At 39.7% G+C, this 27,382-nt stretch overlaps 1 pseudogene; it reads right to left on the reverse strand.

Moving 5' to 3' along the window:
• Positions 1 to 358: 358 nt before the first annotated feature.
• On the reverse strand, positions 359 to 26,107 carry LOC122894597 (annotated as a pseudogene).
• Between the last annotated feature and the right edge of the window lie 1,275 nt (positions 26,108 to 27,382).

The following is a 27,382-nucleotide window of genomic DNA, read 5'->3' on the forward strand; positions in this document are numbered from 1 at the left end:
AATATTGATTTCTAGCAATGGTTATAATCAATATGATGATATTGATAAATAAATTTCAACCATATGTACATGAATGTGTTTACATAGAGAAAAAACACATGAAAACTGAATGTACTGATTGATGATGACTTAGTATTTAGGTAGGAAGGAATATATAATACTTTATTTTTCATACTTAACAGAAATAGCTGCAGCTCTATTTGAAAGTGAAGTTCATTGATTCTATACCTCCTTTATGTAGAGTTATCAGTTTTTTAAGGGCAGTAACGAAACTGTCCTTAATTCATAGTGTTTGTGATGGTCATAAGGGTCCTGACGGTTCATGACATTCATCTTGTGCTCTTAACAATGAAGTCTTTTATGGAATCTCCATAGAACTTACAACTCTAACTCAGCCTTCTCATTGCCCCCTTCATATCTCTGTTCCTTAAAGTATGGGTGGCCAGATTTAATATGGGAGTGATGGCAAAGTCCATGATGGCAAAAAATGTATTCATTGACTTGGTGGGGAAAGGCCACACATAGAGAAACATGCATGGAGCAAAATACAAAACCACTACAGTGATTTGAGCTGACAGAGTGATGAATGCTTTGGATCATTCTTTTGAAGAAAGTTGTCTGACAGTGATCAGTATAAGGATGTATGATACAATTAAGAAAAAGAAGGTGCTCATGGATATGAAGCCACTGTTGGCAGTAACCACAAATTCTAGTTTGTAAGTGTCCATACATGCAAGTTTAATAACCCTAGGGAAATCACAACAAAAGCTCCCCACATTAGTAGGGCCACAGAAAGGTAAATTTATGACAAAAACAAACTGAGACACAGCATGAGTTGCCCAGTGATCCAAGCAGCTACTATCAAAAGCATGCACATTTTGGGATTCATAGTAGTTAGATAGTGGAGAGGCTTGCAAATTGCTGTGTACCTGCCATATTCCATGGCTATGAGAAGTACCATCTCAACTCCTCCCATGACATGAATAAAGAATATTTGTATAATGCATTTGTGGAAGGAAATGATTTTGCAACCACTGAAACACAGTTACCACAGAGCCATTTACTTGGTCCATTGAATCATAAGGAACAGAAGACTTTGAGGTGACCTGAAAGAAATGAAAGAAGGATCAGTTTCAAGGCACTAAAAACTATGTGTTAAATGTTGATAATTTAAATTGGTTACTGATGGATCTTTTATTTAATTGATAGAAAATTATTTATAAAATAATGGGAACCCAGGGTACGGATTTGGTAGTATGACCAATGCTGCACTCAGAGGCCATCTATTGCATTAAATTGCCCTTATTTATTCAAGCACGTGGAGTAATCAGACAACTTAAGAAGTTAGAAGTGCATGTACAAATTAAACTCAAGGAATTTAGGTAAAAGAAAATAACAAAAATTAAAAACAAAATAATACATATTGACTCCTAGAAAATTGGAGGAGTGTACATAAAACAAAAAATAGACCTTTTAAAAGAATAATAAACAAAGATTAGAAATGAGTATAGAATAGTAACAGTTAACATAACAATAGTTAAGACACTTCTGAGGTCTGTTTCTCATAAGTCCTTAAAATAATATGCTCCAAAGGCACACATAAATCATACTTGTAATTGAAATGTTAGAAGAGACAAAAGGTTTATATCTTTATAATATAAAAAAGAGGTCAAACTATTCAGTAAAACCTCCAAAACCTACTAGACATAATTGATATCAAGAGAGAATTCACAAATGTCAACTCTATGTGTGTAGGTATATTCATTTCTTCCTTATAAGTCAAAGAAATAAGATAAAATATATATTAGTTTCCTATTAACTTACAAAGAGTTTTGTAGTTATTATAAAAGCTGGGAAGCCTCAATGAAATAGATATCTTCATAAATTGCTGGGGGAAATAAGTCTGATTCAAGCATTAAAGAAAACATTTTGAATTATGTATCAGGAATCTTGATTCTTATCATTTGGTGCAATGGTACTCCTTATGGAGTTCTATTTGACAGAAAAAGTTTCTGGCACAGAAATGTGCATTACACTCTGCAGTGGAAAAATTGAACAATTTAAGTGCCAAACATTAGTTTTAAGTCTGTTATAATATTTGCATATAATGGAATGTAACACAGTTATTAAAATAAATGTTTATAAAAGAGTTTATAATAGCACTAGGAAGATTTTTCTCTAGAATATTAAGTGCAAAAAGGTAAACAAATTGCATAGTCAATATTTTAAATAACAGTAATTGATTCTTATTTTTTTAGAATCAAAAAAAAATCTCTTTAGATTTGAAATATTATTTGGTATACATACTTTGTTTTTTGATAAATCATCAAAGGGACACCAGAGTGATTTATTTTGTTGAGCATTCTCTTCTTGGTTTCAGCTCAGGTCATGATGTCAGGGTCGTGAAATGGAGCCCCACTTCAAGCTCTGTGCACAGCATGGAGTGAACTTGAGATTCCCTCATGCTCCTTCTTCCTCTGACCCACCCCTGCTGAAGGTCTCTCACTCTCTGAAATAAATAAATAAATAAATCTTAAAAAAAATCAAAGAGGATAGAGAGTTCAAGGAATGCTTTATTCAGAATGTTTGAAAACAAGGATTGATTCATAATTATTGGATGACAAATTAACTGAGGAAGTAACACTCTAATAGATCTCTCACTTAATCAGCCATCTTCATAAACTGCCAGAAATTGGTTCATAGATGTGATTATTAAGGTGTATGTGTGGGTTTGCGAGGGGAGTAGATATAGCTTAATAACTAAAGGGTCCTGATTAAGCTTCTTGTCATTTATATAAAACTATCATTAAGTTGGAGTTTTGGGGGGGCATTTCCATCCAGATAATTGACAGAGCATCTCACCTGCTTAAGTTTGACCATTTGTAATATTGTGCTAACCATGAAGTAAATTGAAAGAAAGTAGATGTTCTGGTGGTCCCACCCAGTTCAGAGTGAACAAGGTTAGTAATGTTACGAAATACTTAGCAAATATTAAGAGAGACACAATAAATGTTTAAATAAATGGAGACAATGAAGTACAAATGGGATAGCAAAAACAGTGTTGTGGGAATATAGCAGACGGACACAAGTAGGTTTTATTATTTTCCTATTTGCACATATATGAAATTATTTTTGTTACCTCTCCATTTTTACATTGTCTTCTACCTTCTCTTACCTACATGTTCTAAATAGTCTTTATACCTCTTTGGTTAGGTTTATTCACAGTAAGGATCTGTACTTGAGGAACTACAGAACACTCGTGAAAGAAATTGAAGAAGACACAAAAAGATGGAAGATCATTCCATGCTCTTGGATTGGATGAATAAATATTGTTAAAATATATATACTGCCTAGAACAATCTATACTTTAAATGTCATTCCAATCAAAATTCCACTAGTATTCTTCAAAGAGCTGGAGCAAATAATCCAAAAATTTGTATGGAATCAGAAGAGACCCCGAATCGCTAAGGAAATGTTGAAAAACAAAAATAAAATGGGGGGAACCATGTTACCTGATTTCAGGCTTTACTACAAAGCTGTGATCACCAAGACAGCATGGTACTGGCATAAAAACAGACACATAGACCAGTGGAACAGAGTAGAGAGCCCAGATATGGACCCTCAGCTCTATGGTCAAATAATCTTCGACAAAACAGGAAAAAATATACAGTGGAAAAAAGACAGTCTCTTCAATAAATGGTGCTGGGAAAACTGGGCAGCTATATGTAGAAGAATGAAACTCGACCATTCTCTTACACCGTACACAAAGGTAAATTCAAAATGGATAAAAGACCTCAATGTGAGACAGGAATCCATCAGAATCCTAGAGGAGAACATAGGCAGTAATCTCTTCGCTATCAGCCACAGCAACTACTTTCAAGGTATGTCTCCAAAGGAAACAAAAGCGAAGATGAACTTTTGGGACTTCATCAAAATCAAAAGCTTCTGCACAGCAAAGGAAACACTCAAGAAAACAGAGAGGCAACCCACGGAATGGGAGAAGATATTAATTATGACTTTTAAACAACAAAGCTAATATCTATTTTACTGAGAGTTTTGACGGTAATTGAGAATTGCCTGGCATATACAATCATTTTAGTAAACTAGCAAAGCTCATGAGCACATTAAATATAATGCCCAATGCCACACACATCCTGCTTATACCTTCTAATAGGCAAGAAATATTATTCTTAAATGAGCACATTGACTAAGTTGATCAAAAGGTATAGACATTCTATAGACATAAGTCACACACTGTGACCAGTTGTTCAAAATTTAACCTTATTTTAAAATTATCCAAAAAATATTCATTAATAGCTTTATGCTAAATCAAGGTATTAAAATTGCTAAAGATATTAGACATTATGTTTAAGTGGACACACTGCAGAATTTTCAGAAGTAAAAAAAAAAAAAGAAGTATAACAAATAGGAAATGTAATTTTACATTTTTTTCTCATTTTAAATGCTTGTTTTATGCTCTGTACTGCAATGATCAGTGAGAAAATGTATAGCTGTTCTGTAAAAAATATCAAATTAGTCTGTATTGTCCAAGAATTTACTTAGATTATATGATCTTATGATCTCATATAAAAATGCTTCTGAGTTAGTAAATTCTATGAGAATTTGTTTCTGAAGAAGCCAATTAATTAATTAACTAATTAGTTAGTTAATTAATTGAGAAGGATTGATCACGAGACGGGGAGGGGCAGAGGGAGAGAGTATCTTTTTTTAATTTTTAATTTTTTATAAACATATATATATTATTAAAATTTATTTTCAGTGTAACATTATTCATTTATTTCACCACACCCAGTGCTCTATGCAATTGGTGCCCTCTCTAATACCCACCACCTGATTCCCCCAACCTCCCACCCACCCCCCTTCAAAACCCTCAGATTGTTTTTCAAAGTCCATAGTCTCTCATGGTTCACCTCCTCTTCCAATTTCCTCCAACTCCCTTCTCCTCTCTAACTCCCCATGTCCTCCATGCTATTTGTTATGCTCCACAAATAAGTGAAACCATATGATAATTGACTCTCTCTGCTTGACTTATTTCACTCAGCAGAATCTCCTCCAGTCCCATCCGTGTTGCTACAAAAGTTGGGTATTCATCCTTTCTGATGGAGGCATAATACTCCACAGTGTATATGGACCACATCTTCCTTATCCATTCGTCTGTTGAAGGACATCTTGGTTCTTTTCACAGTTTGGCGACTGTGGCCATTGCTGCTATAAACATTGGGGTACAGATGGCCCTTCTTTTCACGACATCTGTATCTTTGGGGTAAATACCCAGGAGTGCAATTGCAGGGTCATAGGGAAGCTCTATTTTTAATTTCTTGAGGAATCTCCACACTGTTCTCCAAAGAGGCTGCACCAACTTGCATTCCCACCAACAGTGGAAGAGGGTTGCCCTTTCTCCACATCCTCTCCAACACCTGTTGTTTCCTGTCTTGCTAATTTTGAACATTATAACTGGTGTAAGGTGGTATCTCAATGTGGTTTTTTTTTTTTTTCTCAGAATTTTTTTTTATTGTAATTTTTTTTCCTCTGAATTTATTTATTTTCAGAAAAACAGTATTCATTATTTTTTCACCACACCCAGTGCTCCATGCAAGCTGTGCCCTCTATAATACCCACCACCTGGTACCCCAACCTCCCACCCCCCCACCCCGCCACTTCAAACCCCTCAGACTGTTTTTCAGAGTGAATAGTCTCTCATGGTTCACCTCCCCTTCCAATTTACCCAAATTCCCTACTACTCTCTAACGCCCCTTGTCCTCCATGCTATTGGTTATGCTCCACAAATGAGTGAAACCATATGATAATTGACTCTCTCTGCTTGACTGATTTCACTCAGCATAATCTCTTCCAGTCCCGTCCATGTTGCTACAAAAGTTGGATATTCGTCCTTTCTGATGGAGGCATAATACTCCATAGTGTATATGGACCACATCTTCCTTATCCATTCATCCGTTGAAGGGCATCTTGGTTCTTTCCATAGTTTGGCGACTGTGGCCATTGCTGCTATAAACATTGGGGTACAGATGGCCCTTCTTTTCACAACATCTGTATCTTTGGGGCAAATACCCAGGAGTGCAATTGCAGGGTCGTAGGGAAGCTCTATTTTTAATTTCTTGAGGAATCTCCACACTGTTCTCCAAAAAGGCTGCACCAACTTGCATTCCCACCAACAGTGTAAGAGGGTTCCCCTTTCTCCACATCCTCTCCAACACATGTTGTTTCCTGTTTTGTTAATTTTGGCCATTCTAACTGGTGTAAGGTGATATCTCAATGTGGTTTTAATTTGAATCTCCCTGAGGGCTAATGATGATGAGCATTTTTTCATGTGTCTGATAGCCATTTGTATGTCTTGATTGGAGAAGTGTCTGTTCATATCTTCTGCCCATTTTTTGATGTGTTTGTCTGTTTCGTGTGGGTTGAGTTTGAGGAGTTCATTATAGATCCTGGATATCAACCTTTTGTCTGTACTGTCATTTGCAAATATCTTCTCCCATTCCGTGGGTTGCCTCTTTGTTTTTTTTACTGTTTCCTTGCTGTGCAGAAGCTTTTGATTTTGATGAAGTCCCAGAAGTTTATTTTCGCTTTTGTTTCCTTTGCCTTTGGAGACGTATCTTGAAAGAAGTTGCTGTGGCTGATATCGAAGAGATTACTGCCTATGTTCTCCTCTAAGATTCTGATGGATTCCTGTCTCACGTTGAGGTCTTTTATCCATTTTGAGTTGATCTTTGTGTACGGTGTAAGAGAATGGTCGAGTTTCATTCTTCTACATATAGCTGTCCAGTTTTCCCAGCACCATTTATTGAAGAGACTCTCTTTTTTCCACTGTATATTTTTTCCTGTTTTGTCGAAGATTATTTGCCCATAGAGTTGAGGGTCCATATCTGGGCTCTCTACTCTGTTCCACTGGTCTATGTGTCTGTTTTTATGCCAGTACCATGCTGTCTTGGTGATCACAGCTTTATAATAAAGCTTGAAATCAGGTAAGGTGATGCCGCCAGCTTTATTTTTGTTTTTCAACATTTCCTTAGCGATTCGGGGTCTCTTCTGATTCCATACAAATTTTAGGATTATTTGCTCCAGCTCTTTCAAGAATGCTGGTGGAATTTTGATCGGAATGGCATTAAAAGTATAGATTGCTCTAGGCAGTATAGACATTTTAACAATGTTTATTCTTCCGATCCAAGAGCATGGAATGGTCTTCCATCTTTTTGTGTCTTCTTCAATTTCTTTCATGAGTGTTCTATAGTTCCTCAAGTATAGATCCTTTACCTCTTTAGTTAGGTTTATTCCCAGGTATCTTATGGTTCTTGGTGCTATAGTAAATGGAATCGATTCTCTAATTTACCTTTCTGTATTTTCATTGTTAGTGTATAAGAAAGCCACTGATTTCTGCACATTGACTTTGTATCCTGCCACGCTGCTGAATTGCTGTATGAGTTCTAGTAGTTTGGGGGTGGAGTTTTTGGGTTTTCCATATAACGAATCATGTCATCTGCGAAGAGAGAGAGTTTGACTTCTTCATTGCCAATTTGGATACCTTTTATTTCTCTCTGTTGTCTGATTGCTGTTGCTAGGACTTCTAATACTATGTTGAATAAGAGTGGTGAAAGTGGGAATCCTTGTCTTGTTCCTGATCTCAACGGGAAGGCTGCAAGCTTTTTCCCATTGAGGATGATATTTGCTGTGGGTCTTTCATAGATAGATTTGATGAGATTCAGGAATGTTCCCTCTATCCCTATACTTTGAAGCGTTTTAATCAGGAACGGATGTTGGATTTTGTCAAATGCTTTTTCTGCATCAATTGAGAGGACCATGTGGTTCTTCTCTCTTCTCATATTAATTTGTTGTATCACATTGATTGATTTACGAATGTTGAACCATCCTTGTAGCCCAGGGATGAATCCCACCTGATCATGGTGGATAATCTTTTTAATGTGTTGTTGGAACCTGTTGGCTAGGATCTTGTTGAGAATCTTAGCATCCATATTCATCAGTGATATTGGTCTGAAATTCTCCTTTTTGTTATGGTCCTTGCCTGGTTTGGGGATCAGGGTAATACTGGCTTCATAGAAAGAGTCTGGAAGTTTTCCTTCTGCTTCAATTTTTTGAAACAGCTTCAGGAGAATAGGTTTTATCTTCTTGGAAGGTTTGGTAGAATTCCCCAGGGAATCCGTCAGGTCCTGGGCTCTTGTTTTTTGGGAGATTTTTGATCACTGCTTCAATCTCGTTATTAGATATCGGTCTATTCAGGTTGTCGATTTCTTCCTGGTTCAATGTTGGTCGTTTATATTTTTCCAGGAATGCATCCATTTCATCTAGGTTGCTAAGCTTATTGGCATATAACTGTTCGTAATAACTTCTGATGATTGTTTCTACTTCCTTGGTGTTAGTTGTGATCTCTCCCTTTTCATTCATAATTTTATGAATTTGGCCTTTCTCTCTTTTCTTTTGGATTAGTGTAGCCAGTGGCTTATCGATCTTATTGATTCTTTCAAAAAACCAGCTTCTAGTTTCATTGATACGTTCTACTGTATCTCTGGTTTCTCCCTCATTGATCTCAGCTCTAATCTTGATGATTTCCCTTCTTATGTGTGGAGTTGGTTTGATTTGTTGTTGATCCTCCAGTTCTTTAAGGTGTAGAGACAGCTGGTGTGTTCTGGATTTTTCAAATTTTTTGAGCAAGGCTTGGATGGCTATATATTTTCCCCTTAGGACCGCCTTTGCTGTATCCCATAGGTTTTGGACCGAAGTGTCTTCATTCTCATTGGTTTCCATGAATTGTTTCAGTTCTTCTTTGATCTCCTGGTTGATCCAAGCATTCTTAAGCAAGGTGGTCTTTAGCTTCCAGGTGTTTGAGTTCCTTCGGAACTTTTCCTTGTGATTGAGCTCCAGTTTCAAAGCATTGTGATCTGATAATATGCAGGGAATAATCTCAGTCTTTTGGTATCGGCTGAGTCCTGATTTGTGACCCAGTATGTGGTCTATTCTGGAGAAGGTTCCGTGTGCACTTGAGAAGAATGAGTATTCTGCTGTTTTAGGGTGGAATGTTCTGTATATATCTATGAGGTCCATCTGGTCCAATGTGTCATTCAATGCTCTTGTTTCTTTATTGATTTTCTGCTTCGATGATCTGTCTAATTCTGAAAGAGGCGTGTTAAGATCACCTACGATTAGTGTATTCATATCAATATGACTCTTTATCTTGATTAACAGTTTTCTTAAGTAATTGGCTGCTCCCATATTGGGAGCATAGATATTTACAATTGTTAGATCATCTTGGTGGATAGTCCCTTTAAGGATTATGTAGTGTCCTTCTGTATCTCTGAGTACAGTCTTTAGTTTGAAGTCTAATTTATCTGATATGAGAATTGCTACCCCAGCCTTCTTTTGAGTCCCATTGGCATGAAAGATGCTTCTCCACCCCTTCACTTTCAGTCTGCGTGTATCTCTCGGTTCAAAATGGGTCTCTTGTAGACAGCATATGGATGGGTCCTGTCGTTTTATCCAATCTGCAACCCTGTGCCGTTTTATGGGTGCATTTAGGCCATTCACATTGAGAGTGATTATTGATAGATACGTTTTTATTGACATCGAGTTACCTTTGAAGTCTTTCTTTCTGTAGACTGTCTCTATATTTCTGTTCAATGCTATTCTTTGGATTTTTCCTCTTTTATAGCACCCCCCTTAATATTTCCTGCAGTATCGGCTTGGTGGTTGCATAGTCCTTTAAGCCTTGCCGGTCTGGAAATGCTTTATCTCTCCATCCATTTTGAATGTCAGTCTTGCTGGATAAAGTATTCTTGGCTGCATGTTCTTCTCATTTAGTGCCCTGAATATATCTTGCCAGCCTCTTCTGGCTTGCCAGGTCTCTGTGGACAGGTCTGACGTTATTCTGATGGGCTTCCCTCTGTAAGTAAGGAGCCTCTTTGCCCTGGCAGCTTTCAAGAGATTATACCTACAATTATAATTTCTCAATTTGACTATCAGGTGTCGTGATGTTTTTTTTGGAGTGTATAATCTTGGGTGGAGACCGTTCAGCCTCTAGTACATGAACGCTGGTTTCATTCGCGAGATTCGGAAAGTTTTCATGAAGGACTTGTTCCACGACATCTTCTAGACTTCTTTCTTTCTCCTCCCCTTCAGGAATTCCAATAATTCTGACGTTGGAACGCTTCATGGCATCACTTATTTCCCTAATTCTGCTTTCGTGGGATCTAAGCTGTTTGTTCCAGGCTTCCTCCTGATCCTTTCTCTCCATCTGTTTGTCTTCCAGATCACTAATTCTATCTTCTGTCTCAGTTACCCTAGCTTTGAGAGAGTTTAGATTGGATTGGAACTCATTGAGAGCATTGTGGACCTCCTCCCTGGTAGCTTTAAGCTCTGCCCTAACATTGTGAACATCCTGTCTGGTCGCTTTCAGTTCGGCCCTAATCAATTCTGTTTGGTCATCCATGGCTTTCTCCAACCTAGCTATTGCCTGGATAATTGTTAGCCTGAATTCTCTTTCCGACATATTGTCTATGTTGATAGCCGTTAGCTCTATTGCAGAAGGTCCATCCTCTGTATTTTTCTTCTGTTGGGCATTCCTCCTCCTAGTCATTTTGGTGGGAGAAGACTGAACAGATGTAGCTGGATGTATCAACTCTGGTGCAGTCAAGGTGCACCCTGGAACACTTCCTGATCTCCGTCTCAGAGAGAAGCCTCAGTCTGGGTGCAGAAGCTGAATAAATTCCCCCTTGGATGCTGGCAGTGCAGGTTCCAAGTTAAAGACCCTGGGGGCGCAGGATCTTTTGCTCGTCCCCAAAGCCAAGGCAGTGGCGGCTGTCTGGGAGCTCCTGACCGCCAGAGAGGTTCCAAGCAGCGATCACACACTGAGATTTTGCCGCCGGCGGGGGCTGGGAGTGCCCGGCTTGCGTGCACCTCTTTTCAGAGGCAGCTGTGGGTCGGGCGCGCGTCTGGGGCACTGAGAACGGGGCGCTGGTCCATAAGCCGCAGGCTGGGCTTTTGCGCGCCTCTGTCCGGGGAAGAGTTTCGCGCGCGCGCGCGGCTTAGACTTTGAAACAATGGCCCGGATCAAGAAGCGCCCCCGGGCCTTAGAAACCCAGGAGAGCTGGAGCGACGTGCGCGCGCATCTCAAGCTTTGTGGTAGGGCTAGCGCGCGTTCTGCAGACCGGCGCGGCTCCCATCCCCTCACAGGAGCCGGAACCCCCGCGCTCTGGGGCACGCTGGCGGCTTAGGGACCAGGAGCCGGTTTCCCCGTCGCACTCTCTCTGCCTCCGCGCCGGGGAGGCCGTCTGGGACCGGGGACTTAAGCCCCTGTCCCTAGCCGCCCCGATTCCCACAATTTGACCCCGCGATCCTTTGCTCTTTTGGAGTGCTTTCAACCAGTCTCCAAGTTAATGCTGGTCCCCAGACGCAGGGCACTCTCGCTCTTATCGGGGTATTACTTTTGCACCGGTCGCCTCTGGCGGCTCCCTCCCCCTTTTGTTTATCTTCCGATATCAGTCCGCCGTTCCCATTCCGCTTTACCTGCACACTGGCGTCTTCTGCCCCTGTAGAGATCCAGACGTGTATAATTCTGATCTCAGGCTGATTTCATGGGTGATCAGAGTTCTTTGGTAGGTAATCAGCTCACTTTGGGGTACCAGCTGAAAAGACGCCTCTTCCTAGTACCCCGCCATCTTGTCCCCCCCTCAATGTGGTTTTGATTTGAATCTCCCTGATGGCTAGTGATGATGAACATTTTTTCATGTGTCTGATAGCCACAGAAATTGGTAGGGGAGGTGGACCATGAGAGACTACGGACTCTGAAAAGCAATCTGGGGGTTTTGAGGGTGCATGGGGGTTGGAGGTCGGGGTACTAGGTGGTGGGTATTGTGGAGGGCATGGATTGCATGGAGCACTGGGTGTGGTGCAAAAATAATGAATACTGTTATACTGAAAATAAAAAGTAAATTAAATAAAATAAATATGATGCCAATAAAAAAAAGAATGCTCCTCTTTCCTTAGAGTAAGGAAGACTTAGACAAATAAAACCTTATTTGAAAACTCACCTTGATTCATATGGAGTTGTACATACATGTGCTACTTTTCTTATTTTCTTTGCTTCACTTTTTCTGTTAAAGTTTTCAGTTTATCATTGTTTGTTCAATTTATCCACATACTTTCTATAATCTTTCTCTTGATATATCCCAGGTGCTAGTTACTCACTTATGATTGATAATCTCCTCCTTTACCAATAATGACTCTTTTTCTTATTCCTTTGGTGATTTGGGAAATAGTCATCTCTAATCCAGGTTTTTTGGGGTTTTTTTTGAAGATTTTATTTATTCATTAGAGAGGGAGGCATACATAGAGAACACAAGCAGTGAGAATGGCAGTGGGAAAAGTAGACTCCCTGCTGATCTGGGAGCCCAATGAAAGGCTTGATGTGGGGCTCAATCCCAAGACCCAGAGATAGTGACCTGAGCTGAAGGTGGAGGCTCAGCCATCTGACCCACTCACGTGCCCCATCTAATCCAGGTTCCTCAGGTCTCTTACAAGTCAACTTTTTCTTTATGATTTGGAGGACATAGTTACCTTGTTCAGCAGGAAAATTTTGTGTTCATATTGTTCTTCAGATAATTAAAAACAATCTGATTTCAGACTAGAGGAGTACTGATCTTCTCTGCTTCATTGTGTTCTCACGTCAGCCCCCTTTTCTTGCTAACCTTTCTCCTAGATAAGTGCCTCATGATCACTGAGTATTTTATCTATTGGTGATGTAACTCCTTCTGGGAAGAATTTTGAAAAGCATAAGCCAATGACACCTTCTGATTTCCTTTTGATCACATACATGTGCACATTCATGAACCAGTAATTCATTCTTTGTTTCATTCATTTGTTCTCTAAAATGATTTTTTTGTCTTACTATATATATGGAGCTATGCTTACTCTATATCTGGAATTGGTTCCAGGAATTCATGGAAGTACCCTAAAATGTATGGCCTAGAGGATTTTGTATATATTTAATTATCTATTTTATTTTAATTGAAAAATTTTAAAAATTTAATTTCAGTGTAGTTGACACATAGTGTTACATTAGTTTTAGGTATATAACAGCAATTCAGCTTTGTATATTTTATGCTATGCACACTAGAAGTGTAGCTACCATCACCTTACAGTATTGTTATGATACCACTGAGTATATTACCAATGCTGTGTCTTTTCTTCCCATGACTTACTTGCTCTATAAGTAGAGTACTGTATCTTCCACACACTTTCATTCATTTTGCCCACCCTTCACTTCCCTCCCCTCTGAAAACTATCAATTTCTTCTTTGTATCTGAAGATCTCATTATGCCTTTTTTTTCACTTGTTGTATTTTATTCAATTTTTTAAAAGTCTATTTGAATTCTAGTTAGTTAACACACCCTGTAATATTAGTTTTAGGGGTACAATACAGTGGTTCCCCACTTCCATATTATACCCACTGCTCATCACAAGTGCACTGTTTAATCCCCTCACCTGTTTCCTCCTTCCCTCCCGCCCCATTTTGGTAACCATCAGTTTGTTCTATAGTTTGTTAAGAGTGAAATCATGTGGTATTTGTCATTCTCTGACTGACTTACTTCACTTAGTATAATACTCTCTAGCTCTAACTACATCGTTGCAGATGGAAAGATTTAATTCTTTTTTATAACTGTGTAAGAGTCCAGCTCTTTGTTATCCATTCATTAGTCCACGGTCACTCGGACTGCTTCCATAGTCTGGCTATTGTAGATAATGCTGCCATAAATATCGGGGTACAAGTATCACTTTGAATTAGTGTTTTTGTATTCTTTGGGTAAATACCTAGGAGTGAAATTGCTGAATTGTAGGATTGCTGTATTTTTAACTTTTTGAGGAAACTCCATATTGTTTTCCAGACTGCTGTACCAGTTTGCAATCCCACCAAGAATGCAAAAGTGTTCCCCTTTCTCTGCATCTTCACTACATTGTTCCTTGTGTTGTTGATTTTAGTCATACAGTGGTATCTCATTGTAGTTTTTCTTTGCATTTCCTTGATGTTGAGCATCTTTTCATGTGTCTCTTGGCTACCTGTATGTCTTCTTTGGAAAGATGTCTATTCATGACTTCTGCCCATTATTTAACTGGATTATTTTTTTGGGGGGGGGTGTTGAGTTTGATAAGTTCTTTATAGATATTTAGATACTAGCCCTTTATCAGATATGTCATTTGCAAGTCTTCTCGCATTCCATACATTGCCTTTTAGTTTTCTTGATTGTTTCCTTCACTGTTGCAAAGCTTTTTATTTTGATAATGTCCTAATAGTTCATTTTTTGTTTTGTTTCCCTTGCCTCAGGAGACATATCTAGAAAGAAGTTGCTGTCGCCAGTGTCAAAGAAGTTGCTGCCTGTTCTCCTCTAGGATTTTTGTGGTTTCCAGTTTCACATTTAGGTCTTTCATCCATTTTGAATTTATTTTGTGTGTGGTGTAAGAAAGTGATCCAGTTTCATTCATTATCATATAGCTGTCAAATTTTCCCCAAAAGTTATTCCCATTTGTTGAAGAGATTTCCCCGTAGGATATTCTTTCCTGCTTTGCTGAAGATTAATTGACCATAAAGTTTTGGGTCCATTTCTGGGTTTTCTATTCTGTTCTATTGATCCATGTGTCTATATTTGTGCCATACCATACTGGTTTTTTTTCTTCAATTTATTTATTTTCAGAAAAACAGTATTCAATATTTTTTTCACCACACCCAGTGCTCCATGCAAGCCGTGCCCTCTATAATACCCACCACCTGGTACCCCAATCTCCCACCCCCCCGCCACTTCAAACCCCTCAGATTGTTTTTCAGAGTCCATAGTCTCTCATGGTTCACCTCCCCTTCCAATTTACCCAAATTCCCTACTCCTTTCTAACGCCCCTTGTCCTCCATGCTATTTGTTATGCTCCACAAATAAGTGAAACCATATGATAATTGACTCTCTCTGCTTGACTTATTTCACTCAGCAGAATCTCTTCCAGTCCTGTCCATGTTGCTACAAAAGTTGGGTATTCATCCTTTCTGATGGAGGCATAATACTCTATAGTGTATATGGACCACATCTTCCTTATCCATTCGTCCATTGAAGGGCATCTTGGTTCTTTCCATAGTTTGGCGACTGTGGCCATTGCTGCTATAAACATTGGGGTACAGATGGCCCTTCTTTTCACGACATCTGTATCTTTGGGGTAAATACCCAGGAGTGCAATTGCAGGGTCATAGGGAAGCTCTATTTTTAATTTCTTGAGGAATCTCCACACTGTTCTCCAAAGAGGCTGCACCAACTTGCATTCCCACCAACAGTGTAAGAGGGTTCCCCTTTCTCCACATCCTCTCCAACACATGTTGTTTCCTGTTTTGTTAATTTTGGCCATTCTAACTGGTGTAAGGTGATATCTCAATGTGGTTTTAATTTGAATCTCCCTGAGGGCTAATGATGATGAGCATTTTTTCATGTGTCTGATAGCCATTTGTATGTCTTGATTGGAGAAGTGTCTGTTCATATCTTCTGCCCATTTTTTGATGTGTTTGTCTGTTTTGTGTGGGTTGAGTTTGAGGAGTTCATTATAGATCCTGGATATCAACCTTTTGTCTGTACTGTCATTTGCAAATATCTTCTCCCATTCCATCGGTTGCCTCTTTGTTTTTTTTTTGTTGACTGTTTCCTTTGCTGTGCAGAAGCTTTTGATTTTGATGAAGTCCCAGAAGTTTATTTTCGCTTTTGTTTCCTTTGCCTTTGGAGACGTATCTTGAAAGAAGTTGCTGTGGTTGATATCAAAGAGATTACTGCCTATGTTCTCCTCTAGGATTCTGATGGATTCCTGTCTCACATTGAGGTCTTTTATCCATTTTGAGTTTATCTTTGTGTACGGTGTAAGAGAATGGTCGAGTTTCATTCTTCTGCATATAGCTGCCCAGTTTTTTCAGCACCATTTATTGAAGAGACTGTCTTTTTTCCACTGTATATTTTTTCCTGTTTTGTCAAAGATTAATTGACCATAGAGTTGAGGGTCCATATCAGGGCTCTCTACTCTGTTTCACTGGTCTATGTGTCTGTTTTTATGCCAGTACCATGCTGTCTTGGTGATCACAGCTTTGTAATAAAGCTTGAAATCAGGTAAGGTGATGCCGCCAGCTTTATTTTTGTTTTTCAACATTTCCTTAGCGATTCGGGGTCTCTTCTGATTCCATACAAATTTTAGGATTATTTGCTCCAGCTCTTTGAAGAATGCCGGTGGAATTTTGATCGGAATTCCACCGGCATTCTTCCATACTGTTTTGATGGCTATAGCTTTGTAATATAGCTCGAAGTCTACAATTGTGATGACTTCAGATTTGCTCTTCTTTTTCAAGGTTTCTTTGGCTATTCCGAATCTTTGTGTGTAGTTTCATACAAATTTTAGGATTGTTCTGGCTCTGTGAAAAATGCTGGTGGTATTTTGATTGTGATTACATTAAATATGCAGATTGATTTGAGTAGTATAGATATTTTAGCAGTATTTGTTCTTCCAATCCATGAGCATGGAATGTCTTTCCATTTTTTCTTTAAGATTTTATTTATTTATTTGACACAGAGAGAAAGAGATCACAAGTAGGCAGAGAGGCAGGCAGAAGGAGGAGGGGGAAGCAGGCTCCCTGCTGAGCAAAAAGTCTGATGTGGGGCTTGATTCCAGGACCCTGAGATCATGACCTGAGCCGAAGGCAGAGGCTTAACCCACTGAGCCATGCAGGCACCCGGAGTCTTTGCATTTTTTTTTTTTTTTTGTGGTCTTAAATTTCTTTAGCAGTGTTTTATAGTTTGTAGAGTATAATCTGTCACCTCTTTGGTTAGATTTATTCCTATGTATCTTATGGTTCTTGTGCAATGGTAAATAGAACTAAGTCCTTAATTTCTCTTTCTGGGGCTTCATTATTGGTGTATGGAAATGCAACAGATTTCTGTGTGTTGATTTTGTGTCTGTCGACATAAGTGAATTCATTTATCATTTCTATCAGGTTTTTGGTAGAATCTTTCAGGTTTTCTATATATAGTATCTTGCCATCTATAAATAGCAAAAGCTTTACTTCTTCCTTGCCACTTTGGATGCTTTTATTTAATTTTATTGTCTTATTGCTGTGGCTAGGACTTCCAGTACTATGTTAAATAACAGTGGTGAGAATGGGCATCCTAGACTTTTTTCTGACTGTAGAGGAGAAACTCTGTTTTTCCTGATTTAAGATGATACTGTATGGCTTTTATTATGTTGAGGTATGTTCCTTCTAATAGTAATTGTGGAAGGTTGAGAGACAAGATGGCGGGGAAGTAGGAGAAGGCGTCCTTTCAACCTGTACCCTAAAGTGAGCTGATTACCTTCCAAAGAACTCCACGATCACCCATGAAATCAGCCTGAGATCAGAATTATACACATCTGGATCTCTACTGGAGCAGGAGATGCCATTGGGCAGAGTAACTGAGACAGAAGATAGAATTAGTGATCTGAAGGACAAACAGATAGAGAGAAAGGATCAGGAGGAAGCCTGGAACAAACATCTTAGAAGCCATGAAAACAGAATCAGGGAAATAAATGATGCCATGAATGTTCCTACGTCAGAATTATTGGAATCCCTGAAGGGGAGGAGAAAGAAAAAAGTCTAGAAGATATAGTGGAACAAGTTCTTCATGAAAATTTTCCAAATCTCGTGAATGGAACCAGCGTTCATGTATTAGAGGCCAAAAGGTTCCCCCCAAGATTACAGATACTCGAATCCTCGAGACACCTAATAGTAAGAATGAAGAATTATAATGGTAGTCAGAACCTCTTGAAAGCAGCTAGGACAAAGCAGATCCTTACGTACAGAGGAAAGCCCATCAGAATAACGTCAGACCTGTCCACAGAGACCTGACAAGCCAGAAATGGCTGGCAAAATATATTCAGGGCACTGAATGAGAAGAACATGCAGCCAAGAATACTTTATCCAGCAAGACTGACATTCAAAATGGATGGAGAGATCAAGAGTTTCCAAGACCTGCAAGGCTTAAAAGACTATGCAACCACCAAGCCGATACTGCAGGAAATATTAAGGGGGCTTCTTTAAAGGAGGAAAAAGCCCAAGAATAGCATTGAACAGAAATATAGAGACAGTCTACAGAAAGAAAGACTTCAAAGGTAACTCGATGTCAATAAAAACGTATCTATTAATAATCACCCTCAATGTGAATGCCCTAAATGCACCCATAAAATGGCACAGGGTTGCAGACTGGATAAAATGACAGGACCCATCCATATGTTGTCTACAAGAGACCCATTTTGAACCTAAAGATACACCCAGACTGAAAGTGAAGGGATGGAGAAGCATCTTTCATGCCAATGGGCCTCAAAAGAAGGCTGGGGTAGAGATTCTCATATCAGACAAGTTAGATTTTAAACTAAAGACTGTAGCCAGAGATACAGAAGGACACTACATCATTCCTTTTTTTTTTAAATTGTATTTATTTATTTGACAGACAGAGATCACAAGTAGGCAGAGAGGCAGGCAGAGAGAGAGAGAGGAGGAAGCAGGCTCCCTGCAGAGCAGAGAGCCCAATGTGGGGCTTGATCCCAGGACCCTGGGATCATGACCTGAGCCGAAGGCAGAGGCTTTATCCCACTGAGCCACCCAGGCACCCTGACACTACATAATTCTTAAAGGGACTATCCACCAAGATGATCTAACAATTGTAATTGTGGAATTTTTTTTTTATCATGAATGGATATCTTACTTTGTCAAATGATTTTTCTACATCTATTAAAATGATTATATGGTTCTTAACCTTCCTTTTATTAATGTAATGTACATTGATTTATTTAAGAATATTGAACCACACTTGCAACCCAAGAATAAATCCCACTAGATTGTGGTGAATGATTTTTTAATGTTCTGTTGGATGCAGTTTTTTTGTCTATTATTGAGAATTTCTACATCTGTATTCATCAGGGATATTGGCCTTCACTTCTCTCTTTTTTTTTCCTTCTTTTTCTGTTGAAGAAGACACAAAAAGATGGAAGACCATTCCATGCTCTTGGATCGGAAGAATAAACATTGTTAAAATGTCTATACTGCCTAGAGCAATCTATACTTTTAATGCCATTCCGATCAAAATTCCACCAGCATTCTTGAAAGAGCTGGAGCAAATAATCCTAAAATTTGTATGGAATCAGAAGAGACCCCGAATCGCTAAGGAAATGTTGAAAAACAAAAATAAAGCTGGCGGCATCACCTTACCTGATTTCAAGCTTTATTACAAAGCTGTGATCACCAAGACAGCATGGTACTGGCATAAAAACAGACACATAGACCAGTGAAACAGAGTAGAGAGCCCAGATATGGACCCTCAACTCTATGGGCAAATAATCTTCGACAAAACAGGAAAAAATATACAGTGGAAAAAAGACAGTCTCTTCAATAAATGGTGCTGGGAAAACTGGACAACTATATGTAGAAGAATGAAACTCGACCATTCTCTTACACCGTACACAAAGATAAACTCAAAATGGATAAAAGACCTCAACGTGAGACAGGAATCCATCAGAATCTTAGAGGATAACATAGGCAGTAATCTCTTTGATATCAGCCACAGCAACTTCTTTCAAGATACGTCTCCAAAGGCAAAGGAAACAAAAGCGAAAATAAACTTCTGGGACTTCATCAAAATCAAAAGCTTCTGCACAGCAAAGGAAACAGTCAACAATAAAAACAAAGAGGCAACCGATGGAATGGGAGAAGATATTTGCAAATGACAGTACAGACAAAAGGTTGATATCCAGGATCTATAATGAACTCCTCAAACTCAACCCACACAAAACAGACAAACACATCAAGAAATGGGCAGAAGATATGAACAGACACTTCTCCAATCAAGACATACAAATGGCTATCAGACACATGAAAAAATGCTCATCATCATTAGCCCTCAGGGAGATTCAAATTAAAACCACATTGAGATATCACCTTACACCAGTTAGAATGGCCAAAATTAACAAAACAGGAAACAACATGTGTTGGAGAGGATGTGGAGAAAGGGGAACCCTCTTACACTGTTGGTGGGAATGCAAGTTGGTGCAGCCTCTTTGGAGAACAGTGTGGAGATTCCTCAAGAAATTAAAAATAGAGCTTCCCTATGACCCTGCAATTGCACTCCTGGGTATTTACCCCAAAGATACAGATGTCGTGAAAAGAAGGGCCATCTGTACCCCAATGTTTATAGCAGCAATGGCCACAGTCGCCAAACTATGGAAAGAACCAAGATGCCCTTCAACGGATGAATGGATAAGGAAGATGTGGTCCATATACACTATGGAGTATTATGCCTCCATCAGAAAGGATGAATACCCAACTTTTATAGCAACATGGACGGGACTGGAAGAGATTATGCTGAGTGAAATAAGTCAAGCAGAGAAAGTCAATTATCATATGGTTTCACTTATTTGTGGAGCATAACCAATAGCATGGAGGATAAGGGGCGTTAGAGAGGAGTAGGGAATTTGGGTAAATTGGAAGGGGAGGTGAACCATGAGAGACTATGGACTCGGAAAAACAGTCTGAGGGGTTTGAATTGGCGGGGGGGGTGGGAGGTTGGGGTACCAGGTGGTGGGTATTATAGAGGGCACGGCTTGCATGGAGCACTGGGTGTGGTGAAAAAATAATGAATACTGTTTTTCTGAAAATAAATAAATTGGAAAAAAAAAGATGCAAGATATGATCCCCCCCCCCAAAAAAGAAAGAAAACTTACACACACACAGACACACACACACACACACACACACACACAAATAAGGTTAAATACAAGGAAGGGATAGAGTATGACTATAAAAATGAAAATTAAAAAAACATTTTAAAAAAGGAATTGATAAGTTGGTTGAAAATGAAGGAAGAATAACTTAAGTAAAGAAAATTAAAAAAAAAAGAATGTTGAAAGAGTAAGCAATCATGAGAAAAAAAGCTATGAATTCTGTGTGTTGTATTCCACTAGCACTGGAGCTTTGCAATTCTCATTGCTTGGTAAATCTTGGCTGGATGTTCTTGCTGATCTTCTGGGCGAGGGCCTGTTGCATTCTCAATGCCTTTGCCCAAGGTGGAGTTACACCACTTTTACCAGGGACCAGGCTCAATAATCTGCTCTGATTTGCTCTCTGTAGCTTTTGTTCCCTGACAGCTTTCCATGCAGCTTTAGAGATGGTAGCCTTGCCATCTCTTGCCCTGGAGCTGAGAACTTGGGGTCCCAGTCCTCAGTGAGTGCTCAGAGAAAAGCAGTCAGTCACTCCTGTCTTCCTTGTCTCTGACAACACTCTGTGCTCACCTGGTGTGTGACTGAGCATTTCTGTCTCAGACACACAACCCTGTTTTGAGTCTCCAAACCTTGCAGACTTCTGTGGTGTGCTCCCACACTGCTTGTCCTGGGGAATGATGGGGGTTTCCCCTATTCTGCTGTTTATTGGGCCCATGCTTGAAGAGCAGTGGCCTGACTCTGCTGCAGATCGTGGTTTATGGCAATCCTGAGGTGAGAGCCCACTTCTGGGCTCACTCTTTGCAGCCGGCTTCCCCACTTTGATACCTGGGAGCTCTGCAATAGTCAGGCATTCCCAGTCTTTCTGTGATCCTGAGGATTCTGAGACCACTGTCCCAGCAAGTGTTCTACCCTTTGCTTAGCCACCAGAGTTATGCCTCTTACCAAGCAGACTTCTAAAAGTTCTGATTTTGTGCTCCTCTGCTCTATCACTTGGTGGTAGCCATCTGATGGAGGCTCCCTCCCTCTGTGGTCTTTCTTCTTATATATCACTTTGGATTCACTTCTCCACACTTCCTGTCTTTCAGAAAGTGGTCACTTTTCTGTTCCTAGAGTTGCAGCTATTCTTTTCTTCAATCTCTGGTTGAGTTCTCAGGTGTTCAGAATGATTTAGGAGCTATCTAGCTGAATTTCTGGGACCAGATAAAATTAAGGTCTCCTACTCCTTCAGCATCTTGGACTTTCCTCTGAAATTTTAAATATGTATCATGGTCTGGACACTTGTGGGTTCATCTTATTTGGTACTATCTGTGTTTCATGAACTTGGATGTCTGTTTCCTTCCTTAGGTTAGGGAAGTTTTCACCTGTTAGTTCTCTAAATACACTTTCTGCTATTTTCTCTGTCTCATTTCCTTCTTGGACCCCTATAATGTGAATGTTTGTTTGCTTAATGTTGTTCAAGAGAGCCTTTAAACTGTCCTTATTTTTTATCTTTATTTTATTATCTTTATTTTTTTAAAATTTTTATATCTTTTTGCTGTTCAGCTTGGGTGTTTTGCATCCACTAATCTATTGTTGATTTCTTTTTGTGTATTGTTCATTTCAGTTATTGTATTCTTGAACTCTGTTTTCTTTTAAAATATGCATATTCTATTTCTCTATTGAAGGTCTCATTGAGTTGTTCCACTCTTCTCTCCAGCCCAGTGAACATCTTTATGATCATTACTATAAAGTCTTTATCAGGTATATTGCTTACCATTTCATTGAGTTCTTTTTTTTTTTTTTTTGTTAGAAGATTTTATTTATTTATTTGTGTGTGTGTGTGTGTGTGTGAAAGAAAGAGAGAGAGAGAGAGAGAGAGAGAGAGATCGAGAACATGCCCAGGCAGTGGGGAGGGTAGAGGGAGTGGGAGGAGCATACTCCCCACTGAGCAGGGAGCCCCACTTGGGACTATCTGGAGACCCTGGGATCATGACTTGAGCTGAAGGCAGACACTTAACTGACTGAGCCAACCAGATGCTCCCATTTCATTGGGTTTTTTTCAAGGTTTTGTCTTGTTCTTTCTTTTAGAACATATTCCTCTATCTCCATATGTCACTTAACTTTGTGTTTGTTTCTTTGAGTTTGGAGGAGCAGCTACTTCTAAACTTGCAGAAATTGTCTTATGTTTATTTGTCTCCTGTGCATGTGTGTACTTGGTGACTTTTGTAGGCTGAAGGTCATGGGTTACTTCAAGCTATGGATGGCATAGACTGGAGGTCACAGATCACTTTATGCTGGAGCTGCCCTGGTCAGATGACTGGAGCTAAAGTGGGCTTCAGCTGGGGCAGTCTTGAGGTTCTCTATGAAGAGAGAACACTGAGAAGACTGCTGCATCTTAAGTGAGTGCAGATCAGGAGTGTCCCAAGACTAAATGTGCAGAGGGCATTCTGTCAGGATGGTTGAAAGTAACATGGATGCAAGCTGGAGGTCCTGGGGCTCTCTATGTAAAGGGCATTCTGATAGGAAGCTGAAGCTGAAGTGGGTCCAGGCTGGGGTATCCTGGGGTACCCAGTGTGAAGAGTATCCTGGTGTGGTGGCTAGAGGTGAGGCAGAGTGCAGGACAGCAGGTCCCTGGTGTGTCCTTGCAGCAGGTGTCCTGGCTAGACAACAAACACTTAAGTGAGTGCAAGCTAGGGGCTCCTGAGGCTCTACACAAAGAAGGCACCTTAGCAGGATAGCTGAAGGTGAAGTGGGTGTAAGCCATGGTGTTCCAATACTCTGCTCAGAGGGTTCCCTGGTAGAGTGGCTGGAATTGAGACAGGGTATAGGTTGGGGTGTCCTCAGTCACTATGAGGGGGTGCCCTAGAAGGATAGCAGTAAGAGAAGTGGGTGTGAGCTGGAGTGGTCTTGGGGTTCTTTGCATAAAGGGTACCATGGCATGACAGCTCAAACTGAAGTTAGGTGTGGGCCAGTGTTGTCTCTGGTCTCTCTGCGCAGAGAGTACACTGGCAGAATAGCTGAAGTCAAAAGTAGACATTAGATAGAATGTCCAGAGGGTCCCTACACTGAGGGTTCCATGGCAAGATAGCTGAAGCTGAAGTGGGTATAAGCTGGGTGCCTTGGGGTGCTCAGCTCAGGGTGGGGGTGCCCCTCTGAGGGGTTTGGAGCTAAAGTAGGCATTAGCTGCGAGGTCCCTGAGTGTTGTTCACTGGGGGTCCCCTAGCCAGCCATCTAAAGTTGCAGTGGTATGGGCAAGGATTATTCAAGGGTGTTTTGCACTTCTTTCACCTTGGTGCAGCTGCTGGAGCTGTAGTCAGCAGGGGTGTCCTGGTGTGTACCATCTTGGGGTTGCTTTAGTGGGATGGCTAGGGCTGTTGTTGGATAGGGGTCCAGTGCACTCTGAGACAGCAGGCTGGTTATGGCATCCAGACCCTGCTTTGGTCTGCACTCTCAAGGTAGAGGGATAGTGTAAACCATGGCACTTGCTAGCGCCTCCAATCCAGAGATAGTTCCAGTAGCTCCCTTGCCACTCGATGAGGTTCTGATGTTGGCTCTATTGTGTACTAGTTTCTCTTTTAAAATGTATTTTTTAAGATTTTATATATTTATTTGACACAGAGAGAGATCACAAGTAGGCAGAGAGGCAGGCAGAGAGTGAGAGGGAAGCAGGCTCCTTGCTGAGCAGAGAGCCCAATGTAGGGCTTGATCCCAGGACCCTGAGATCAGGACCTGAGCTGAAGGCAGAGGCTTTAACCCATTGATCCCCCAGGTGCCCCACTAGTTGCTCTTTTAAACTCTGGCTGTTTTACTATGCCCCAGGGCAGATAAATGCACTTCCCCTCCCTCAGTATGATCCCTCTTCACTGCACTTTGCAACATCAATAGTGGAACTTTCCTTTCTTAATTTGTATTTGTCTCTTCCCTCTGGCTATTCTCTCTTACCCTTCAATCTTTAGTTATGCAGAAGGTATTAAGTCAGCCCTTAGTTATTTTTTAGGAGGAGGTGAGTTCAGGATCTTACTATATCACCATCATGGACAGTAATCCCCCTCTATGTTTTACCATTTTCAATTCATTCATACTACTCTCAGTGGACTTTTTACCCATATTTAAATCATCCAAGTTACAGAGACATAGGGGCAAAGAATTTGGGGAAGAGAAATGAACCTGGGAAGCAGTATAGAATTAATGACATCATCCCTGGAAAATTTCATGGCAATACCCTCTATGCTGCTGAGCAAAAGGTGTTTGGTGATTTCATAAACTCACCACCCAATTCAGTGCCTTTAATAAAGTTGCAGATGAAGAACTATGTTGACTTCTTAAGACAACATGTTTTGTTCTGTTAAGCTGAGATGAAACATATAAACCTAATTCTTTAGGACTCTCATCATGAAAGTGGGTGTTTCATATTAGAAAATGAATTAAAGTCTCTGAATTAATTTGTGAGAATTGGAAATTTTATTACTGTTAGTACTGCTGAAATGTGTGTCCTGGAGGTTGAGGGATAATTAATTAACTTTTTAAAGCAGCAATATCTTACATGAAGTTATTAGTTTAAAGACTCTAAGCTTCTACTTATAATATAATTTATTAATGATCTAAATTATTCTAAAATGAGACAGTCACAATACAAAACATGGAACTGTGAGTGCAATCAATGCGGTGGAGTCAGAATCAGTAGCATCTGTAAGGAATAAGCAGAGAAGAAAGAGAAAGAATGAAGAAGGATTGGAAAGAGACTAGGAGAATAAAAGAAGAGATATGTAAAGGGAGAAGAAAATCCTAAAAGACAAATAGGGAGGATTTCATAGCTTTTTATAAATATAAAATTAAAGTTTATGATATAGGAACCTTTCTACTTTATCTAACACTCTATCACCTGCCTAAAATAGTGGCTGGCATATAGAAAAGCCCAGGAAATATGTGGTGAATGAATTTCCTAGAAATAGGTACTGAATTGTTCATAGAAGAAACAAAACAGTAGTCCTCAGAAATACATAGAGAAATTGATTTAATAGTATCTTCTCCACAAACTTGTACTTCCTGGTGATAACCCAGTTATATATACATAAAAAGTGGGTATTTAGCTGAGTGAAGAAATTTTCACTCTTTCTGTTACAAACATTTCAGATTACCATGTATCATTGATGAGGAAATCCTGATGACCTGAGAGAGCTTGTTTGGAGAAAAAGACTGTGCAATTGTTTTTCTACCTTTTCAGAAAACCCTGGTGACTTTGTGAAGCTCTCAGGAGTTCATCAGAAGCCAAGTCTCCACAGAGTTTGCTCTTCTTCCTCTTGGAGATGTAACATTTTTCAGTCATTCAGGGTCTGGGGAGACCCATCTTTAAACAGGAAATATAAATACATATTAAACAAATAAGATGATCATAATGGTAAGTTTGTATAGAAGTGGGAAAGAACTTTGAGAGAATCTTGTTCATTTACTTCATTCTGCCAGTGGAGAACCAACCCTGTGAGGGTAAACAGCTAGCCAGTGTGTTCACAGTGTTACATTCACAGGGCCAGAACTAGAAGTTAGCCTAACTTCCAGTTCAATCATCTTCCTCAGTAATGCTCTATACCTGCTTAGTAGAGTCATGAAAAAGCTAGAATTATTTATATTGGATAGTATCACTCTAACCTGATTAGAAGAGCCCTGATCCCCGAGTTTTAAAAATCTCATTTAAAATAATATTGTCTTTCCTTCCCGAGAGATTTTTTTTTCCAATGGGAATTTCTCTTGCTAACACCCTTTTCCTATTTCTTCACACAACCTGGTCAGACCTTGAACAGTTCCATCTCAGAACTTGTAGCTCTCTGCTTCTCTGTACCATCTCCTGGTATGGGGCCAGAAGATTCCTGACTCAGAATAGCCTCCTGGACTAGGCATTGGCTGTTTCTTTCAAATGTGGAGAAAAATAATACTGAAGGAGAGGGATCCACACCAAAATCCTGGAGATAAAGGATCAAAATTTCATTCCTCTTGCTTAAAACAGGATTTAGTTCTCAAATAGGGCAGGAATAATTGAGGCCAGATGTCTGTTTTACACAGTGGAAAAAGTTTAAAATGAGTTGGCGAGCATTAAAATCAGAAGCACATGAATCTTGGAAAATCTTCACATTATGGAGACAAACATATCAAAAGTTTTTGTGTGTAGAATTGATTTGATAAGACAATGCAATGATTGAAATTTGAGAATAAGAGAGTGATGGCGTAAAATAAAAGGATGAAAGTATTTTCAGTAAAAGAAAACTTCTGACACAAATATTTTACTGAAGAGTAGAAACTAAAGAGGAATTGAGGGAAATAGAAAGAGGGACCAGCCATGACAGGTGCAATTTTTTGTGGGGTATGAATATATATCTTTATTAGGATGCTCACAGGAATGACACACTAGCACTGTCCTTCTGATGTGATAAGGAATACATAAATCTGACCTACATCATGGCAGGCAACAAGGTAAGGGCTCTCAGAGTTGTCCACTGGAGACATCCCCATCCATCAGAGAGGATGTTTCCTCGATTCCAGCATCTTTGCTGTAGCTTCCAGTCAGGTCTCCATGACTTGCCCAGACTTCATTCCAGCATCAGCTAAC

Source organism: Neovison vison, chromosome 13 (genome assembly GCF_020171115.1).
Source record: "Neovison vison isolate M4711 chromosome 13, ASM_NN_V1, whole genome shotgun sequence".
In the NCBI taxonomy this organism is placed as follows: Eukaryota; Metazoa; Chordata; class Mammalia; order Carnivora; family Mustelidae; genus Neogale; species Neogale vison.